General features: G+C 42.5%; 1 pseudogene; it reads right to left on the bottom strand.

The window, feature by feature from the left end:
- Window positions 1-15,374: 15,374 nt before the first annotated feature.
- Window positions 15,375-16,317, bottom strand: LOC128574693 (putative olfactory receptor 2B3; annotated as a pseudogene).
- Between the last annotated feature and the right edge of the window lie 2,757 nt (window positions 16,318-19,074).

The following is a 19,074-nucleotide window of genomic DNA, read 5'->3' as shown; positions in this document are numbered from 1 at the left end:
CTTTTTTTTTTTTTTTTGTGGTTTTTGGCTGGGGTTGGGTTTGAACCTGCCACCTCCAGCATAGAGGACCAGCACCCTACTCCTTGAGCCACAGCACCGCCCTGTATGTTTTCTTTTGATTTGGTTTCCAGCTTATTATGTTTTTATTCAGTTGTGTCTAAGCTTTTATTAAGCCCAGTAATAATTCTTAATTTCAATTATTATACTTTTAGTTCCAAAGTTTCAATTTTATTCTTTGTTAGTTTCTAAATCTCTGCTGAAATTCTCCATCTTATTACTTAATCACAGTTACTTAATCTTGTCTGATAGCTCCAACATCTAGATCTTTTGCAGTTCCATTTGTATTGTCTCTGTTTTCTCTTAATTTTGTCTTTTAGTTTTCCTGGTAATTTTTTATTGAATTCCAAACACTATATTAAAAACTTGTGAGATAACTAAGGCTCTAAATAAGGCTTAGTTCTTCAGAAAAAGCTTATTTTCTTCAGTAAAGTTCAAGTTGTAGTTGAGCCCTTCACCTGGGGAGTGTATGGAACACCTTCACATTGTACAAACTAAATGAGATTCCATCAATGGCCCTCCTCCCTTCTCCACTCTCCCTTTTCCTCTCCTCTCTTCCTTGCTTCCTGAATTCACCTTTACTTAAGGCGGTAAAAATCACCTTAAGCCAATGGGTATTAGGTTGACTCAAAGCTGAACTTCATTCTTTGTATTTGCTGGGTATATTTCTGATTCACTCTTACTCACTGTCCCCGCTGGGTGTCAAACTGAAAGCCTCAGATATTTATCAGGGCCCTCCTCCTTGGATTGTCTGCTTCCAGTTTTCATTTCATTTCTCCAAGCTCAGCTTCTCTTCCTCACAGTGTGGGCTGCCTTGTTTTATTTTTATATTTTACAGAATATCGTGAGCCTCATCCCATGATACAAATTGTTTAGAGTGGATGACCAAACATCATCCTCCTACTTTTTCTATTTCATTCTGTCAAAAGTAGTGGTATAATGATCATCTCTGAGCAAAACTCATTAGCTGAATTTTGGGGGTTTTAAGGATAGATTCTTAGAAAGAGAACTTTTTTTTATTTTCTCAATATCTATGGCCAAATTTATTTCATTTTTTATGTTACCATAAAAAGTGGTAACATTAAAAGTGATTCATCCTATATTTAGAAGGTCATTCTGTGGCACATCAAGAATAGAAAGAAGAGACCAGTTAACAGACCATTTTAATAACTCAAACATGGGATGCTGGTGGACTGCAAAAAGAAAGTCTTAGCAGAGTTGGGGAAGAAAGGACAGAATTGAAAGATTATCTAGAGGCAGAGTGGCTAGAAATGGCTAAGAAAAGATGGAGAATTTACATCTTTTGTGTTTATCTGGATGAAGTTGAAATGTGTTCTTTTTAGTAAAGTATCTCAAGAATGGGGAGGAAAGCATCCAGTGTACTCAACACTAATACGAAACCAATATATAAACAATTACATGCCCTCAAAAAAGGAAAAACAGTATAGTCTAGCAAGGAAGAGAGGAGAGGAAAAGGGAGATGAGAGGATGGAGGAGGGCCATTGGCGGGATCTCATTTAGTGTGTACAATGTGAAGGTGTTCCACACACTGTCTAGGTGAAGGGCCCAAATACAATTTGAACTTTACCTTAGAAATGAAAACAATGTAACCTAAACATTTGTACCTGCATATTAATCCGAAATTTAAAAAATAATAACAAATGGCTGAATTTAATTCAACAGACCTTTTTTTGTACTCAGAGGTCCTGGAAATCTTCATATCAAGTTGTCCTAGTTTAGTGGAAAATTTAACAAACTTTGACTATCTTACTGGAAAGTCCTCACCCCAGGTGCCTGAGAGCAATGTGTGTTCTTCTGGAGCCTCTGAGCCTTTCTCAGTGCAGAGAGAAAGTCCCAGCACCACTGGCATTCCAGGCACAAGGAGCCCCTACTCCAGCATGGTGGTCCCTATAGTGGCAACACTTAGTGGCCAGGCCTCCATGGCTTTGCACTGTTCTCAGAGTAATCATCACAGAGGTCTGATAAGAAAATGATCAAAACCTCTTTGAGATATCATCTAACTCCAATAAGATTAGCCCACATAACAAAATCCCAAAACTACAGATATTGGCTTGGATATGCAGAGAAGGGAACATTTCTACACTGCTGGTGGGAATGCAAGCTAGTATGACCTTTTTTGGAAAGAAGTTTGGAGAATACTCAAGGAACTAAAAGTAGACCTACCATTTGATCCCGCAATTCCTCTACTAGGTATATACCCAAATGATCAAAAATCATTTTACAACAAAGACATTTACACCAGAATGTTTATTGCAGCCCATTTCATAATTGCCAAGACATAGAAACAGCCCAAGTGCCCATCGATTCATGAATGGATTAACAAATTGTGGTATATGTACACCATGGAATACTATGTAGCCATAAAAAAGATGGTGACTTCACGTTTTTTATGTTTACCTGGATGAAGCTGGAACATATTCTTCTTAGTAAAGTATCTCAAGAATGGGGTGGGGGGACGTATCCAATGTACTCAATACTACTATGAAATCAATATATAAGCACCTACACATTCATACAAATGGTAAAACATAACTATTGTCCAGAAAGTATAAGGGGAGAGGAGAGAGTGCAGAGGAAACAGTGAAGGTGGGAGGTGGGAGGGTATTTAGTGGGACCTCACCTAATGTGCATGATGTAATGGTACATTGCAAAATTATTAAGAAAATAATATCATTTTTTTTTATTAAATCATAACTGTATACATTGATGTGATCATGGGGCATCATACACTTGCTTCATAGACCATTTGACACATTTTTATCACAGTGGTTAACATAGCCTTTCCAGCGTTATCTCAGTTACTGTGCCAAAACCTTTACATTCTACATTTACCAAGTTTCGCAAATACCCCTGTAAGATGCACCACAGGTGTGATCCCACCAATCCCCCTCCCTCTACCCACCCACCCCCCTTTCCCACTTCCCCCAATTGTTAAATTGTAACTGGGTTATAGCTTCCATGTGAGAGCCCCAAATTAGTTTCATAGTAGGGCTGAGTACATTGGGTACTTTTTCTTCCATTCTTGAGATACTTTACTAAGAAGAATATGTTCCAGCTCCATACATGTAAACATGAAAGAGGTAAAGTCTCCACCTTTCTTTAAGGCTGCACAGTATTCCATGGTATACATATACCACAATTTATTAATCCATTCGTGGATCGATGGGCACTTGGGCTTTTTCCATGACTTAGCTATTATGAATTGGGCTGCAATAAACATTCTGGTACAAATATCTTTGTTATGTTGTGATTTTTGGTCTTCTGGGTATATGCCCAGCAGAGGAATTACAGGATTGAATGGCAGATCTATTTTTAGATCTCTGAGTGTTCTCCATATATCTTTCCAAAAGGAATGTATTAATTTGCACTCCCACCAGCAGTGCAGAAGTGTTCCCTTTTCTCCGCAACCACGCCAACATCCCTGGTCTTGAGATTTTGTGATATAGGCTACTCTCATTGGAGTTAGATGATATCTCAAGGTCGTTTTGATTTGCATTTCTCTGATAATTAAAGATGATGAGCATTTTTTCATATGTCTGAAGGCCATGCACCTGTCTTCTTCAGAGAAGTTTCTCTTAAATCCCTTGCCCAGCCTGCGATGGGATCCCTTCTTTTTTTCTTGCTGATGCGTTTGAGTTCTCTGTGGAGTCTGGTTATTAAACCTTTGTCAGAGATATACCCTGCAAATATCTTCTCCCATTCTGAGGGCTGTCTGCTTGCTTTGCTTACTGTGCAGAAGCTTTTTAGTTTGATCAAGTCCAAGTAGTGTATTTTTCAAGCTGCTTCAATTGCCCGGGGGGTTCTCCTCATGAAATACTCACCCAGACCAATTTCTTCAAGGGTTTTCCCTGCATTCTCCTCTAGTATTTTTATAGTTTCATGTTTTAAGTTTAAATCTTTAATCCAATGAGAGTCTATCTTAGTTAATGGTGAAAGGTGTGGGTCCAATTTCAGTCTTCTGCAGGTTGCCAGCCAGTTCACCCAGCACCATTTGTTAAATAGGGAATCTTTTCCCCACTGGATGTTTTTAAATGGCTTGTCAAAAATCAAATAGCGGTAAGTAGCTGGATTCATCTCTTGGTTCTCTATTCTGTTCCAGATATCTACTTCTCTGTTTTTGTGCCAATACCATGCTGTTTTGATCACTATCGATTTGTAGTAAAGTCTGAGGTCTGGTAGTGTGATTCCTCCTGTTTTGTTTTTATTTCTGAGTAATGTCTTGGCTATTCGAGGTTTTTTCTGATTCCATATAAAACGAAGTAATGTTTTTTCAAGATCTTTAAAATATGACAGTGGAGCTTTAATAGGCAGTGTGTTGAAATTATATATTGCTTTGGGTAGTATGGACATTTTGATAATGTTGATTCTTCCTAGCCATGAGCATGGTATGTTTTTCCATTTGTTAATATTTTCAGCTATTTCTTTTCTTAGAGTTTCATAGTTGTGTTTATAGAGATCTTTCACGTCTTTTGTTAGGTAAATTCCCAAATATTTCATCTTCTTTGGCACTACTGTGAATGGGATAGAGTCCTTAACTGCTTTTTCAACTTGACTGTTGTTGGTGTATATAAAGGCTACCGATTTATGGATGTTGATTTTCTACCCTGAGACGCTGCTGTATTCCTTGATCACTTCTAGGAGTTTTGTAGTAGAGTTCCTAGTGTTTTCCAGATATACAATCATATCATCTGTGAAGAGCGAAAGTTTGATCTCTTCTGACCCTATATGGATACCCTTGATAGCCTTTTCTTCCCTAATTGCAGTGGCTAAAACTTCCATTACAATGTTGAAAAGCAATGGAGACAATGGGCAGCCTTGTCTGGTTCCTGATGTCAGTGGAAATGATTCCAATTTAACTCCATTCAATATGATATTGGCTGTGGGTTTGCTGTAGATGGCCTCTATCAGTTTAAGAAAAGTCCCTTCTAGACCAATTTTCTTGAGTGTTCTGATCATGAAGGGATGCTGGATATTATCAAAAGCTTTTTCTGCATCAATTGAGAGAATCATATGGTCTTTGTTTTTTAATTTGTTTATGTGCTGAATTACATTTATAGATTTACGTGTATTGAACCAGCCTTGACACCCTGGGATAAAACCAACTTGGTCATGAAGTACAATTTGTTTGATGTGTTGCTGGATTCTGTTTGTTAGGATCTTGTTGAATATTTTTGCATCTATATTCATTAGTAATATTGGTCTATAATTTTCTATTCTTGTTGGGTCTTTTCCCGGTTTGGGGATCAGGGTGATGTTTGCTTCATAGAACATGTTGGGTAGTCTTCCTTGTTTTTCTACATTTTGGAATAGGTTGACTAATATAGGTACTAATTCCTCTTTAAAGGTTTGGTAGAATTCTGATGTGAAACCATCTGGTCCCGGGCTTTTCTTTTTAGGGAGGTTTTGTATACTTAATGCTATTTCTGAACTTGATATGGGTCTGTTCAACATTTCCACTTGATTCTGGTTAAGGCTTGGAAGGTGGCGTGCTTCCAAGTATCGGTCAATTTCCTTCAGATTTTCATATTTCTGAAAATAAAGTTTCTTGTAATATTCATTAAGGATTTTTTGGATTTCTGATGAGTCTGTTGTTATTTCGTCTTTGTTGTTTCTGATTGATGATATTAGAGATTTTACTCTTTTTTTCCTGATTAGGTTGGCCAGAGGTTTATCTATTTTATTGACCTTTTCAAAAAACCAACTTTTTGATTTATTGATCTGTTGTATTATTCTTTTGTTTTCAATTTCATTTAATTCTGCTCTAATTTTGGTTATTTCTTTTCTTCTACTGGGTTTGGGGTTGGAATGTTCTTCCTTTTCTAGTTGCTTGAGATGTCCCATTAAGTTGTTAACTTCCTCTCTTTCCGTTCTTTTGAGGAAGGCTTGCAGTGCTATAAATTTCCCTCTTAGAACTGCCTTTGCGGTGTCCCAGAGGTTCTGATAGTTTGTGTCTTCATTGTCGCTTTGTTCCAAAAAATTGGCGATTTCTTTCTTAATCTCATCTCTGACCCAGCTATCATTCAGCATAAGGTTATTTATCTTGCATGTTTTTGTATGAGTATGCAGATTCCTGTTGTTACTCAATTCAAGTTTTATTCCATGATGGTCTGAGAAGATGCATGGAATAATTTCTATTCCTTTAAATTTACTGAGGTTAGACTTGTGACCTAAAATGTGGTCAATTTTGGAGTAAGTTCCGTGGACTGGTGAGAAGTATGTGTATTCAGTTTTGTTGGGAAGAAATGTTCTGTAGATGTCTGCTAAATCTAAATATTGGATGGTTAGGTTTCAATCTAAGATTTCTTTGCTCAGCTTCTTGCTGGAGGATCGATCCAACACTGCCAAAGGAGTGTTGAAATCTCCGACGATTATGGAGCTGGAGGAAATCAAGTTACTCATGTCTGTTAGAGTTTCTCTTATAAATTGAGGTGCATTCTGGTTGGGTGCATAGATATTAATAATTGAGATCTCATCATGTTGAGTATTACCCTTAACAAATATGAAGTGACCATTCTTGTCCTTCCTTACTTTTGATGGTAAATCCTACTGTATCTGCAAATAAAATTGCAACACCTGCTTTTTTCTGATTACCATTTGCCTGAAATATGGATGACCATCCTTTCACCCTGAGTCTGTATTTGTCTTTTAAGTTGAGATGTGACCCTTGTATGCAACAAATATCTGGCTTGAGTTTTTGTATCCAGTCAGCTAACCTATGCCTCTTTAGAGGACAATTTAATCCATTCACATTGATGGAGAGTATTGATAAGTCTGGTGGAATTTTGGGTATCGAGTTTTTCAAAGGTCCAGTGGACATTTTTAATCCTTTTGCCAGTGTGGAAGTTGGAGTTTGATGCGAAGTTTCTTAGTGAGTTTTCTTTTGTGGTATAGGATTGGGTTGGTCATTGTGGAGGATAGGTCTGAGAACATCCTGAAGAGCTGGTTTACTTAATGGCAAATTTTTTCAACATATGAATGTCATTGAAGTATTTAATTTCTCCATCATAGATGAAACTCAGTTTGGCTGGATACAAGATCCTGGGTTGAAAGTCATTTTGCTTTAGGAGATTAAAAGTTGATGACCACCCTCTTCTGGCTTGAAAAGTTTCAGCAGAGTGATCTGCAGTTATTCTAGTATTCTAACCTTTGTACGTAATAGTTTTCTTTCACCAGACTGCTTTGAGAATCTTCTCTTTCATGTTAACTTTAGTGAAGCTAATTATGATATGTCTGGGGGATGACTTATTGGGGTTGAATCGTGCTGGGGTTCTGAAGCTGTCTGCTATCTGAATTTCAGATTCTCTAGGCATGTCTGGAAAATTTTCTTTCATAATTTCATGCAGAAGGGCCTCTGTGCCCTTGGAGGCCACTTCATCGTTCTCAGAAATCCCTATAATTCTTATATTGCTTTTTTTCGAATTATCTGAGAGCTCTCTGAGTGAGTGATCCGTTTTTGCTCTCCATTTCTCTTCCTCTTTGAGAGATTGGGAGCGTTCGAAGACTTGATCTTCAATGTCACAAATCCTTTCTTCTGCTTGCTCCATTCTGTTGCTGAGGGATTCTACTGTATTTTTCATATCTTTGAGGGCTGTAAATTCTTGCTTCAGTGTGTCTAAGTCTTTTGTGGTTTTGTCTTTAAATTCATTAAATTCTTGAGCCAATTTTTGAATTTCTCCTCGAATTCCTAATTCCATTTCATTAATCTTGTCTGCAATCCAAATTCTGAATTCGATTTCTGACATCTCAGCCAGTAGTTTGTGAATGGGATCTTCAATCACATCAGCCGTATCTTTTCTTGGGGGGGTTGATCTATTCTGGTTATTCATGTTAACAGAGTTTTTCCGCTGATTCCTCCCCATGGCTATTTTACTCCCTTTGGTTTTTCCCCTGGGGCTTTATCGAGGGGCCGTACAGTGTTGTGACCTGAGAAACTGGAGCCCTGTCTGGTGTGGTGGATCAAAGTGGTTCTGTCTTGTTTTCAGCTGGTTTCTGTTCGATCCTATTGCAACTTCTACTCTGGCTTGAAGTCTCAGCTGTGTGGAAAAATCAGCAATTAAGTCATCCCGCCCGCCCACCTCTGGGCCCAGTTGGAAAAGGAGAATCAAACCTTCCTAGAACCGCACACCCAGGGCACCGCCTGAAAAGTCCTCAGTCTATTAGCCCAGTTCAAAAGGTCCAAATCAACTGTCTCAATCAACACCTGTCTCGGGTGGGAGAGTTCAAGAGGTCTCTGGGAACTGGATCACAGGAGCCTGGTGACTCCTCTGACACAGCTCACCCCAGTGCAGTGTGGAGTCAGGAGGAGCCACCCAGGAAACAGAGCAGTCTGGGAAGGTTGACGTCTCCTTCCCCACTTTGCCCCTCCATCGGACCCTGTCACTGGTATCTCTGCAGATGGCTAACCCAGTTGCCTGCAGTGAACAGACACTCCAGGGGTTTGCACCTGCCTGAATCTCAAGGAAGTCTGCCAGGCCCCCGCACACTGCCGCTATCTAACAGGAGGAGATGGGTCCTGACATCTTTGAGTGCTTGATGCAGGTGATGGGAAGGAGGTGTTCACTCAGGCTTAGCCCCGTCCCTGATGGATGCTGCTAACAGAACAGAACAGAACAGACAACTTTGCGGGGTTCTGTCTCTGTTCCTGCCGAAATCGCCTACAGAAGATGGGCTGTTCTGAGTTCAAACGTCTTTGCTGCTGGAGGTTTGCTGATCACCTCTCTCAGTCGGCCCTGCCCTGGAAGCTTCCCAGGTTCGTGAACAATGTCAGGAAATCCCCCGCTTACCGGTGGCCTCCTCTGGTTGCCCAGGGAGACAGGGGTTGTGGCCTCAGAATATCCAGAAGTGAGCGTTCTTCCGTTAAAGAAAAAACGGCTGTTGATCTACCTCCAGGGAACTGCTGCTCTGGTGTGGGCACTCAGCCAACCCTTTTCTCCTCTGTCTCATGCCCCAGAGTCAGCACTGAGCGGCTGCAGTTTATGCTGGGTCCACACCCCTCAAGAGATCCCCCAAGAATCCGAACTCTTGGGGATAGTCCCCCAGACCCCAATTGGGAGTGGGGGGGAAGCTAGAGTTTCATTCAGTTTTACGCCCGCCCGGGGAGGGCTGTTGCACCGCACCACAGGGAAGTGCCGCCAAGGCTTGATTTCCCCTCAGCAGAGTGCCCTCTCCTTGCTCACGTGTCTCAGAGTCAGCGCTGACCTGCCGCAGCTCGGGCACTGTGCACTCTCCTCGAGAAATCACCCAAGGATCCGAACTCCTGGGGGATAGGCCTCCAGACCCCGACTGAGAGTAGGGGCTCTCAGCTCTCAGCTGGGAAGCTAGAGTTTTATTCAGTTTTGTGCCCGGCCCCGTAATGTTGCCCGGGGAGGGCTGCTGCACCTAATCCGCAGGGAAGTGCTGCCGAGGCGTGACTCCCCCTCAGTAGAGTGCTTTCTCCTCGCCCACATGTCTCAGAGTCAGCGCTGACCAGTCGCGGCTCAGTCACTGTGCGCTCCCCTCAAGAAATCACCCAAGGATCCGAACTCCTGGGGGACAGGTCCCCAGACCCCGAGTGAGAGTGGGGGGGGAAGCTAGAGTTTCATTCAGTTTTATGTCTGGCTGTATTGATGCACGGAGAGGGCTGTTGCACCACACCACAGGGAAGTGCCACCAAGGCGTGACTCCCCCTCAGCCCCGTGCCCTCTCCTCACTCGCGTGCCTCAGAGTCAATGCTGACCAGTCGTAACTCGGGGACTGTCCACTCCCCTTGAGAAATCACTCAAGGATCCGAACTTCTGGAGGACAGGCCTCCAGACTTCAGTGGGTGGGAGGGGAGTGTTAGGGATTCAGGGTTGCCGGCAAAGGATTTTTAAAGTTTTATTCAGTTTTATGCCCGGCAGGAGAACGCCACGGCACCCCAGTAGAGGAGGTAGGTCCAGTTTTTAGAAGGTCTCTCCCGTGGAGTGTAGTGGGAAGGCCTTTAATTTCTGCCCGCTTGTTTAATTGTGGGGCTCTTGAGCCAGTCCCATGGGGGAGGGGGACTCCCGTCCACTTGGTGGTGGATTTTGTACCTTTTGTTTGCGTCCTTGTGATCACAGCTTGCCTCAGCGGTGTTGATGTGCGTTCTTCAACCTTCTCTCTTGGTGAGGCTCAAGTCCACCAGGATACTTACTAAATTCTTGTCCCTTAACTCTCCTTCTGGACGGGAGCCTCTGTTGAAAGCTGGGTTCAGTCTGCCATCTTGTCTCGCCCCCTTCTTTTATTTTTTTAACAATATTCTTCTTTTTTCTTTTTGGTTTTTGGCTGGGGCTAGGTTTGAACCTGCCAACTCTGGCATATGGGACTGGCGCCCTACTCCTTGAGCCACAGGCGCTGCCAATTTCTATTCTTTTAAATTTACTGATGTTAGACTTGTGGCCTAAGATGTGATTAATTTTGCAGTATGTTCTGTGGGCTGATGAGAAGAATATGTATTCAGTTTTTTTGTGATGACATGTTCTGTAGATGTCTGCTAAATCCAAATGTTGGATGGTTAGGTTTAAATTTAAAATTTCTTTGCTCAGCTTCTCATTGGAGGATCTATCCAACACTGCCAAAGGAGTGTTAAAACCTCCAACTATTATCAATCTGAAGGAAATCTATTTGCTCATGTCTGTTAGCATTTCTCTTATAAATTGAGGCACATTCTGGTTGGTTGCATAAATATTAATAATTGAAATCTCATCATCTTGAGTTTTACCCTTAACAAATATGAAGTGACCATTCTTATCCTTTCTTACTTTTGTTGGTTTAAAGCCTATTGTATCTGCAAATAGAATTGGAACACCTGCTTTTTATGATTTCCATTTGCCTAAAATATGGATGACCATCCTTTCACCTGTCTATATTTATCTTTTAAAGTAAGATGAGATTCTTGTATGCAGCAGATATCTGGCCTGAGTTTTTGTATCCAGTCAGCCAACCTGTGCCTTTTTAGAGGACAGTTTAAGCCATTCACATTAATGGAGAATATTGATAAGCCTGGTAAAATTTTGGGTATCATGGTTTTCAAAAGTCCAGTCGACATTTTTAATCCTTTCACCTCTGTGGAAGTTGGAGTTTGATCAAAAGTTTCTGGCTGAGTTTACTTTTGTGGTAGAGGATTGGGCTGGTCATTATGGAGGATAGATCTGAGAATATCCTGAAGAGCTGGTTTAGTTATGGCAAATTTCTTCAACATTTGAATGTCATAAAATATTTAATTTCTCCATCATAAATTAAACTCTGTTTAGTTGGATACAGCATCCTGGGTTGAAAGTTATTTTGCTTTAGGGGATTAAAAGTCGATGACCACCCTCTTCTGGCTTGATGGTTTCAGGCAAGAGATCTGCAGTCATTCTAACATTCTTATATTTGTAGGTTATGGTTTTCTTACATGTGGCTGCTTTCAGAATTTTCTCCTTCATATTAACTTTAGTGAAGTTAATTATGATGTGCCTGGGGGATGTCTTATTCAGTTGAGTTGTGCTGGGGTTCTGAAATTCAGAATATCTTTGCATACCTGGAAAATTCTCTTTGATAATTTCATGAAATAGAGCCTGTGTACCTTGCAAAGCCACTTCATCACTTTCAGGGATTTCAATGAGGTGGATATTAGCCTTCTTTGGATTATCCCAGAGCTCTCTGAGAGAATGATCTGTTTTTGCTCTCCATTTCTCTTCCTCTTTCAGAGTTTGGGAGCATTCAAAAGCTTTGTCTTCAATGTCAGAAATTCTTTCTTCTGCTTGCTCTACTCTGTTACTGAGGGATTTTACTGTATTTTTCAGATCTTTGAGGGCTGCAAATTCTTGCTTCAATGTGTCAAAATCTTTGGTGATTTTGTCTTTAAATTCGTTGAATTCTTGAGACAACTTTTCAATTGCTTCTTGCGTTTCTAATTCCAAATTTTCCTCCATTCTATTAATCTTGTTTGCAATCCAAATTCTGAATTTGATTTCTGACATCTCGGCCATCTGATTATGAATGGGATCTTCAGTTATGTCTGCCATATCTTTCCTTAGGGGGTTGATTTACTCTGGTTATTCATGTTACCAGAGTTTTTCCTCTGATTCCACCCCATGATTATTTTACACTATTTGCCTAGATGAGTGGATAAAGAAAAGTTGTGTTGGGGGCTCCAGGAGTAGTGATTAACCAGCCCTTTGCCCAAAAGCTGGGACTGGTGTCTGTACCTTTTCCACTGGAGCTTTGCCAAGGACCTGTACAGTGCTACAGCCTGAGAAACTGGAGACCCGCTGTGTGTGGTGGGGCTAAGTGTCTCTGTCTTGTTTTCAGCTGGTCTCTGTTAACCCTAGTGAATCAGTTACTCTTGGTTTAGATCTCAGCTGTGGAGAAATACCAGCAATTAAGTCACACCCCCCCCGACAGGCAACAATTAGAAAAGGAAAATCAAACCTTCCTACAACCACACACCCAGAGTACCACTTGGATAGTCCTCGGGCAACTGGCCCAGTTCAAGGGGTTCAAATCAATTGTCTCAGTCAGTGCCTGTCTCAGATGGTAGAGTTTAAAAGGTCTCTGGCAACTAGATTGCTGACAAGTCAAATATGACTCGCTCCAGTGCTCCTTGAGATCAGGAGGACCCACCCAACAAAATTAGAGGACCCACCCAACAAGATTAGTCTGGGAAGGTTGATGCCTCCTTCCCCATCTTGCACCTCTGTCACACCCAGTCACTGATAACCCTGCAGGGCTGGACCCAGTTGCCTCCAATGAGCAGATACTCCAGGAGTTTTCTCCTGCCTGAGTCACAGGGGATTTGTATTTCCTCAGCCAGGCTGATGCTCTCTGCCACTATTCAGCAGGGTGAGGTGAGGCCTGACAACCTCGGGTGCTTAATGGAGGCTGAGGATGTTCACTCAGTTTCAGCCCTGCCCCTGATTGATGTTACTGACAGAACAGAACAACTTTGTGGAATTTGTTTTTGTCCCAGTTAAATTCCCCTGCAGAAGAGAAGCTGTTTTGAGTTCACAGAACCTGTGCCTCAAGCCCTGTCTATGCTACTGCCTGGACTCAGCTGTAGTTTGTATTCACAGCATGGTTAGCTGTCAGTTTTGTGTTTACAGAACCTGTGTCTCAGGCCCTGGCTGTGCCGCTTCCAGGTCTCGGCTGTAGTTTGTATTCTTGCCTCTGCTTGTCTTCCTTTGTCTGGGCTAATGATCCCCTGAGGGCTGGGTGAGTCTTAAGCTCAGTAAAGTGGTCCTCTGGGTCAGCCCTGCCCTGGGAATCTGCCGGCTCTGTGTGTGCATTTTCTAGTTCCTGTGCTCCACTCAGGCCATTACTGCCTCAGGCACACACTTTACTCAGGGGTCCAGTGTTTTGGTCCCAGATCTGTTCTGCCAGTGGCTGCCACCGGAGAAAATGCCTGGCCCCCTCTGGTTGCCCAGAGAGACAGGGGGTGTGATTCCAGAATATCCAGGGGTGAACCCTATTGTTGCCAAAAATGGCTTCTGCTCTGTGCCTCGGGGCACCACCACTCCTGTGTGGTTCCCTCTCAGCTGACTGTCCTCTCCTCAGTCCCGTGCCACAGAATCAGCACTGACCAGCATCAGTCCATGCCATGTCTACACCTGTTGAGAAAATACCCAAGAACCTGGACTCCTGGGGGACAGGCTTCCAGACCTCAGAGTGAGAGTGGAGGGGAGTACTGGGAGTTCAGAATTGCAGGTAGAGAATATATACAGTTTTATACAGTTTTTTGCTTGTCAGGAGAGTGCCATGGCACCCTAGTAGGGGAAGTAGGTCCAGTTTTTAGAGGGTGTCTCCCGGGGGATATAATGGAGGACTTCTGAACTCTGTTTGTTTGTTTATGGGGTACTCTGAGCCGTTCTCATGGGGGAGGGACTCCCATCCACTTGGCAATGGATTTTGTACCTTTTGTTTGTGTCCTTGGGATCACAGCTCACCTCAACAGGGTTGTTGTGCATTCTTCAATCTTCTCTCTTGGTGCAGCTTTAATCCACCAGGTTACTTGCTAAATTTCTGTCCTTTAACCCTCCTTCTGGACGGGAGCCTCTGTGGAAATCTGGCTCCAGTTAGCTATCTTGCCTCTGGCCCACAATCATAATTTTTTAACATTTTGCTGACTCTGAGTTCATGAGCTTCTTGGTGATAGACCCAAGCTAACTAGAACTATAACAGACTGAAGTGCAAATGCCAACATTTTCATTTCTAGTGTTAGCTTTCCCTTTCCAGAGAGCAGAATGGCCCCTTTCTGTAAGTTGAAATAGCATCAGCGGCTGCTTGGTTATTGTGCTAGGGAAGAGAATCACAGAATAGCAGTGTTTATATAGAGCATTCAATGTGTTAGGCCCTGTTTTAAGAACTTCACTGGAGGCCAGATGCAGTGGCTCATGCCTGTAATCCTAACAACACTCTGGGAGGCCTAGGTGAATAGATTGCCTGAGCTCATAGGTTTGAGACCAGCCTGAGCAAGAACGAGACCTCATCTCTAAAAATAGCCAGGCATTGTGGCAGGTGCCTGTAATCCCAGCTACTGAGGCAAGAGAATAACTTGAGCCCAAGAGTTTGAGGTTGCTGTTAGCTTTGATGCCACAGCACTCTACTGAGGGCAACAAAGTGAGACTCTGTTTTAAAAAAAAAAAAAAAGAATAATCCTACAAGGTAGGTAGTGATTTGCTGTTGTTATTAGCATCTCAATTTTACAGATAAAGAAACAGTCTGGCTACAAAATATGAGCTTACTTAGCTACTGTGATATGGTTTGTGTAATGCTTTATTTGTGTACCAAGAGACTCCTCAGAATATCTCTTCACTGCATCAGGGACTCACCCTCCAGGGACAGGCTGGATTGTGTACCCTGACTACCCTAGAAAATGACCTATCCCTGAACCCTATTACTAAGATCACTTTTCCTTTCTTCTAAGACTATGTTACTGTAGACCTATTCATGACTTTTATTGAGTTAAAATAAGGTCACTGATCTAGGGTTCTGGGAGTCATCTCATCATAGCCATCCTGAGTTGATTTAATGTGCCCAATCTTCATGCACTTATCAGTCAGCAAATGTTAATGATGTTTGTTTGTGTCAGACCATTGGCTGCACCGTGGGGAAACAGAAACTGTCCACAGTTGAGTATTGTGATGTTTGAGGGTAGGCCAGCTGCCAGAGGCATCAACAAATCTATGCCAGGTACCTGCCTTCATACCATCAGCCAATGGGTTGTGCCTTTTTATTGGGTGATGGGAAAGAACAGGGTAAAAGAACCACAGACCCCCCTGGGTTCAGGCCTGGTTGTGGCTTTCTTTGCTCCAGTGTTCTCACTCAGGGGCTCTGCCACAGCCCGTTACTTTGAGGAAAGCGCTCTTCACATCTTTGTTTCTGAGGCTGTAGGTTATGGGGTTGAGAAAGGCAGAGATGACATTGTAGAACAAAGCCAGTTTCTTGTTCCACTTGGAGGAGGCATTGGCCCCAGGGTTCATGGACATAAACATGGCAGGTCCATAAAAACATGGTGACCACAGTGATGTGGGATGCACCGGTGGAGAAGGCTTTGAGTTGACCATGGGCTGAGCAGATTCTCAAGATGCTGGCAAAGATGTGGACATAAGAGGGCAGAATGAGGGAAAGCGGTACCATGAGGAGGATGAAGCCCAGGATGAAATTTACTCGGTTATTAAGAGATGTTTCTGCACAGGCCAGCTTTAGAACTGCAGGGACCTCACAGAAGAAATGGTTAATCTCATTGGGGCCACAATAGGCAGGCACATTGTGAAGATAGTATAGACCAGGGAACAGCTGACACCCCACAGTCCACAAAAGACTACCATGGCTCCACACAGCCATGGGCTCATGACAACCTTGTACCTGAGTGGGTAACAGATGGCCACATATCTATAATAGGCCATGACAGAACAGCCAGCCCTCAGTGATGCCCAACATCAGAAAGATGAACATTTGGGCCACACACCCAATATAGGAGAGTTTTCTTTTGGCAAAGCTGATGCACCAACATCTGCGGCACAGTGGTGGTGACATAGCTCATGTCCATCATGGAAAGGACGCTGAGGAAGAAGTACATGGGTGTCTGGAGGCGGGAGTTAAGGTGGATCAAGGTGACTATGAGCCCATTGCCTACAAGTGTAGAAGGGTAGAGGAAAAGGAAGATGTTGAAGAGGGCTGCATTAATTTGGGAATTCCTGGAGAAGCCAGAAGGATGAACTCAGACACAGTGCTGTGGTTTTCCCATGGCAAGTCTTGCATTCTCCTTCAGCTGCAAAAAGACAATGAGACCTGTTAGTGGCCCAGCTTAGAATTAACATTCAGTTAGCATGGTCATTAGGTTGCTAGAAATGCCTATGATTATTCAGATCCTATTTGGGATTAATGTCAGTTCAGAGACTGAGCTCTACCTGGAGTGAAGCTAAATTTGGGTAAGGGAGGGAAATCTTAATGGGAAATTCAGCTTCTCAGGCCACAATATCTCTCCAAACCCCCAATGTCTCATTTCCTTCCTTTCCATCAGCCCCAGCAGGACCATCTGCTTTTCTCTCCTTCAGGAACTAATGCGTATGGTGCATTGCTCAGTTGTTTTCTTCCTAGTACTGGTGGGAGGATGAAGAATTAAAGTTCTTTCCTCTCTCTTCTCTGCAAATAAGTATTTGAAACCCTTTCCACTGGTGCCTTGAACTTTTGTTCATTATAGAGAAACAGACAGGGTGAGTTAGAAATGTAGAGAAGATGTATGGCTCCACAGATGTGAAAAGTTCTTAGAAAATTTCACCTAGGGCTGTGTTTCTTGACTCTTGAGTCATGGAAGTTTTTCTCCTATCTAATTTCATTTTAGAGGAAGTTACTTGCCAACTCTGCCTCTTCCTGGTCTTTCACCTGAAGGGAAAGTTCTTTCTGCTTGACTCTAAAAGTTGACTCTCTGAGGAAGAATACCAGCTATTTTCTCTGCTTAAAAGCAGAGTTGGCATCTCTGAATCCCTCCAACCTGGTAGGAATAGCCCTTCCAATAATAATCTATCTCTTGGAGTCTCTTTCTCTCTTTGAGACTTATGATTGATGGAAAGCCTGGGGATAAAGACTGTGCCTGAGTTGACTGACTCCCTTGTTGATGGTGCTGTAGAAGTGGTATTTTATAGAGGAGAAGCAGAATATTTGGAATCAGAGCCCTGAGTTCAAGTCTCAGTGCTTCTACTGTGTCCCTGTTCATGTAATTTAACCTTCTTGAACTCCAGTCTCCTATGAAGTGGATGTAATACCTGTCAGGGAGATCTCTGGTAAGAAGTAATACAGGATATGCATGAAGCACCTGGCACTATGTCTAGTACACAGAGGGAGCTCAGTATTGCCAGGCCCCATCACACGCTCTTCCTCCTGGTGTCCCTCATTGAGTGGTCAACAAACACTGATCAAGCACTCCTGCCTATCAGATCCTGTTCCAGGAGCTGGAGAAATAAGGACTCACAAGGGTAAAAATAAGGTGTATTCCTACCAGGGGATTGTTTATTCACTTCCAAGGCCTGCTGTAGTAGATAAGTTGGGGAACTGGTCTCCATGGTACCCATCAAGGACCCAAGGCACTCTGTGCACCCAGTAAAGTGTTGATTAACTATAAATTTAGTCTAGAGTAAAAATGCTTTGAGATAGGAAGATACTGTATAACTTTGTAACCTATGACGGGGAATCTGTTTACCTTATGAGTAAGAGCATTGCTGATGTTTATTTTTACTGTGAGAATAAAAGTAACAAAGGGAAAGAGAAGGGAAGATCTCTTGGGGGAGACATCCCTACTGCTCTCTGGAATTGCTGACTTTCTGTAAATAAAAGTGAAATTGTTGATCTCTCAAAAAAAAAAAAAAATAAGGTGTATTCCTAATCCTCAATCAGCTCACAGTCTAGTTGGATAAGTAGAAGAACAGATACACAAACCACTTTCCAGTGCACTTAGCAGTATGATGGAAATATGTGCTATTTGTTATAGCTCTGTGCTAAGTAGTAGGGAAGCCCAGAAATAAAAATCTCTGATCTCCAAGAGTACACACAGTGAGGAACTCAGTGAAAAATGAATGACCATCACATGATAAGTGCTGTGATATGAGTAAGTATAGGATGTCCTGTGAGCCGATGAAAGGAGCACCTGAGCCTGCCTTTTGGAGCCAGACTTCTCCAAGAACAGAATGCCAGATATAATTCTTAAAGGACAAGCAGAAATTAGCCGAGCAAAGAAGTCAAGGAAGAGTTCTGGAAACAGATAAAGCAGCAGGTGTAAAGGGCAATAACCAAGGGAGAGCTTTGAGCAATTGAGAAGTGTAAGTAATAAAGTCTGAGGTCAGGCTAGACTGAACAGGGGTAAGAAGAAAGGATGTTTTTTGAAGACAAGCCTCACAAGAAAATGGTATAAAAAGTATTGTAGATCTTGAGGCTTGAGGGAGACTTGACCTGGCAGAGGCTGAGAGCTGTGGAGTGGAGGCTACAATGTATTGAGAAGAGTGAGATGAGGAAATGTCAAGATTGGGACATAGTGTGAGAGAGTGTGTTTTGCTTTGGCTTTGTTTTTCCTAAGGTGAGGAAGAATCTGGAATGTGTGTACTCTGAGGGAAAGTCAGAAGGAGGCAGGCCCTCTAAGAAAGCATGTAGCAATAGGACTAAGTACAAACCATGAAAGGCAACTGCCATGGGAATAGAGATGGAAGGGGAGTGGGTAAGAAAGGGATACAGACCATTTACCTGTGACCACCAGAAAACTCAACGTCACCTTAATATAGACCAGGCAGTCTCATGCATTTTCTCTTTGCAATAGCTCATGAACATAATGAAGAAGATGATCTGATTCGATGGTTGAAACTCAGATTTCAGGTCTCAATTGGATAGAACAAGAGACTGATGGCCACAAATGTATCTCCCGTCTCGTCCCTTGGCTCAAAAAGCCAGATGTACTACACTCAGATAGGGCAGCTGTCAGCTGGGAAATAATTGAGAACTTAAACTGAATCAATGTCAAGACACTTTTAA

This window comes from Nycticebus coucang, chromosome 22 (assembly GCF_027406575.1).
Source record: "Nycticebus coucang isolate mNycCou1 chromosome 22, mNycCou1.pri, whole genome shotgun sequence".
NCBI lineage: Eukaryota > Metazoa > Chordata > Mammalia > Primates > Lorisidae > Nycticebus > Nycticebus coucang.
This window is presented reverse-complemented; position numbering and strand designations above follow the sequence as displayed.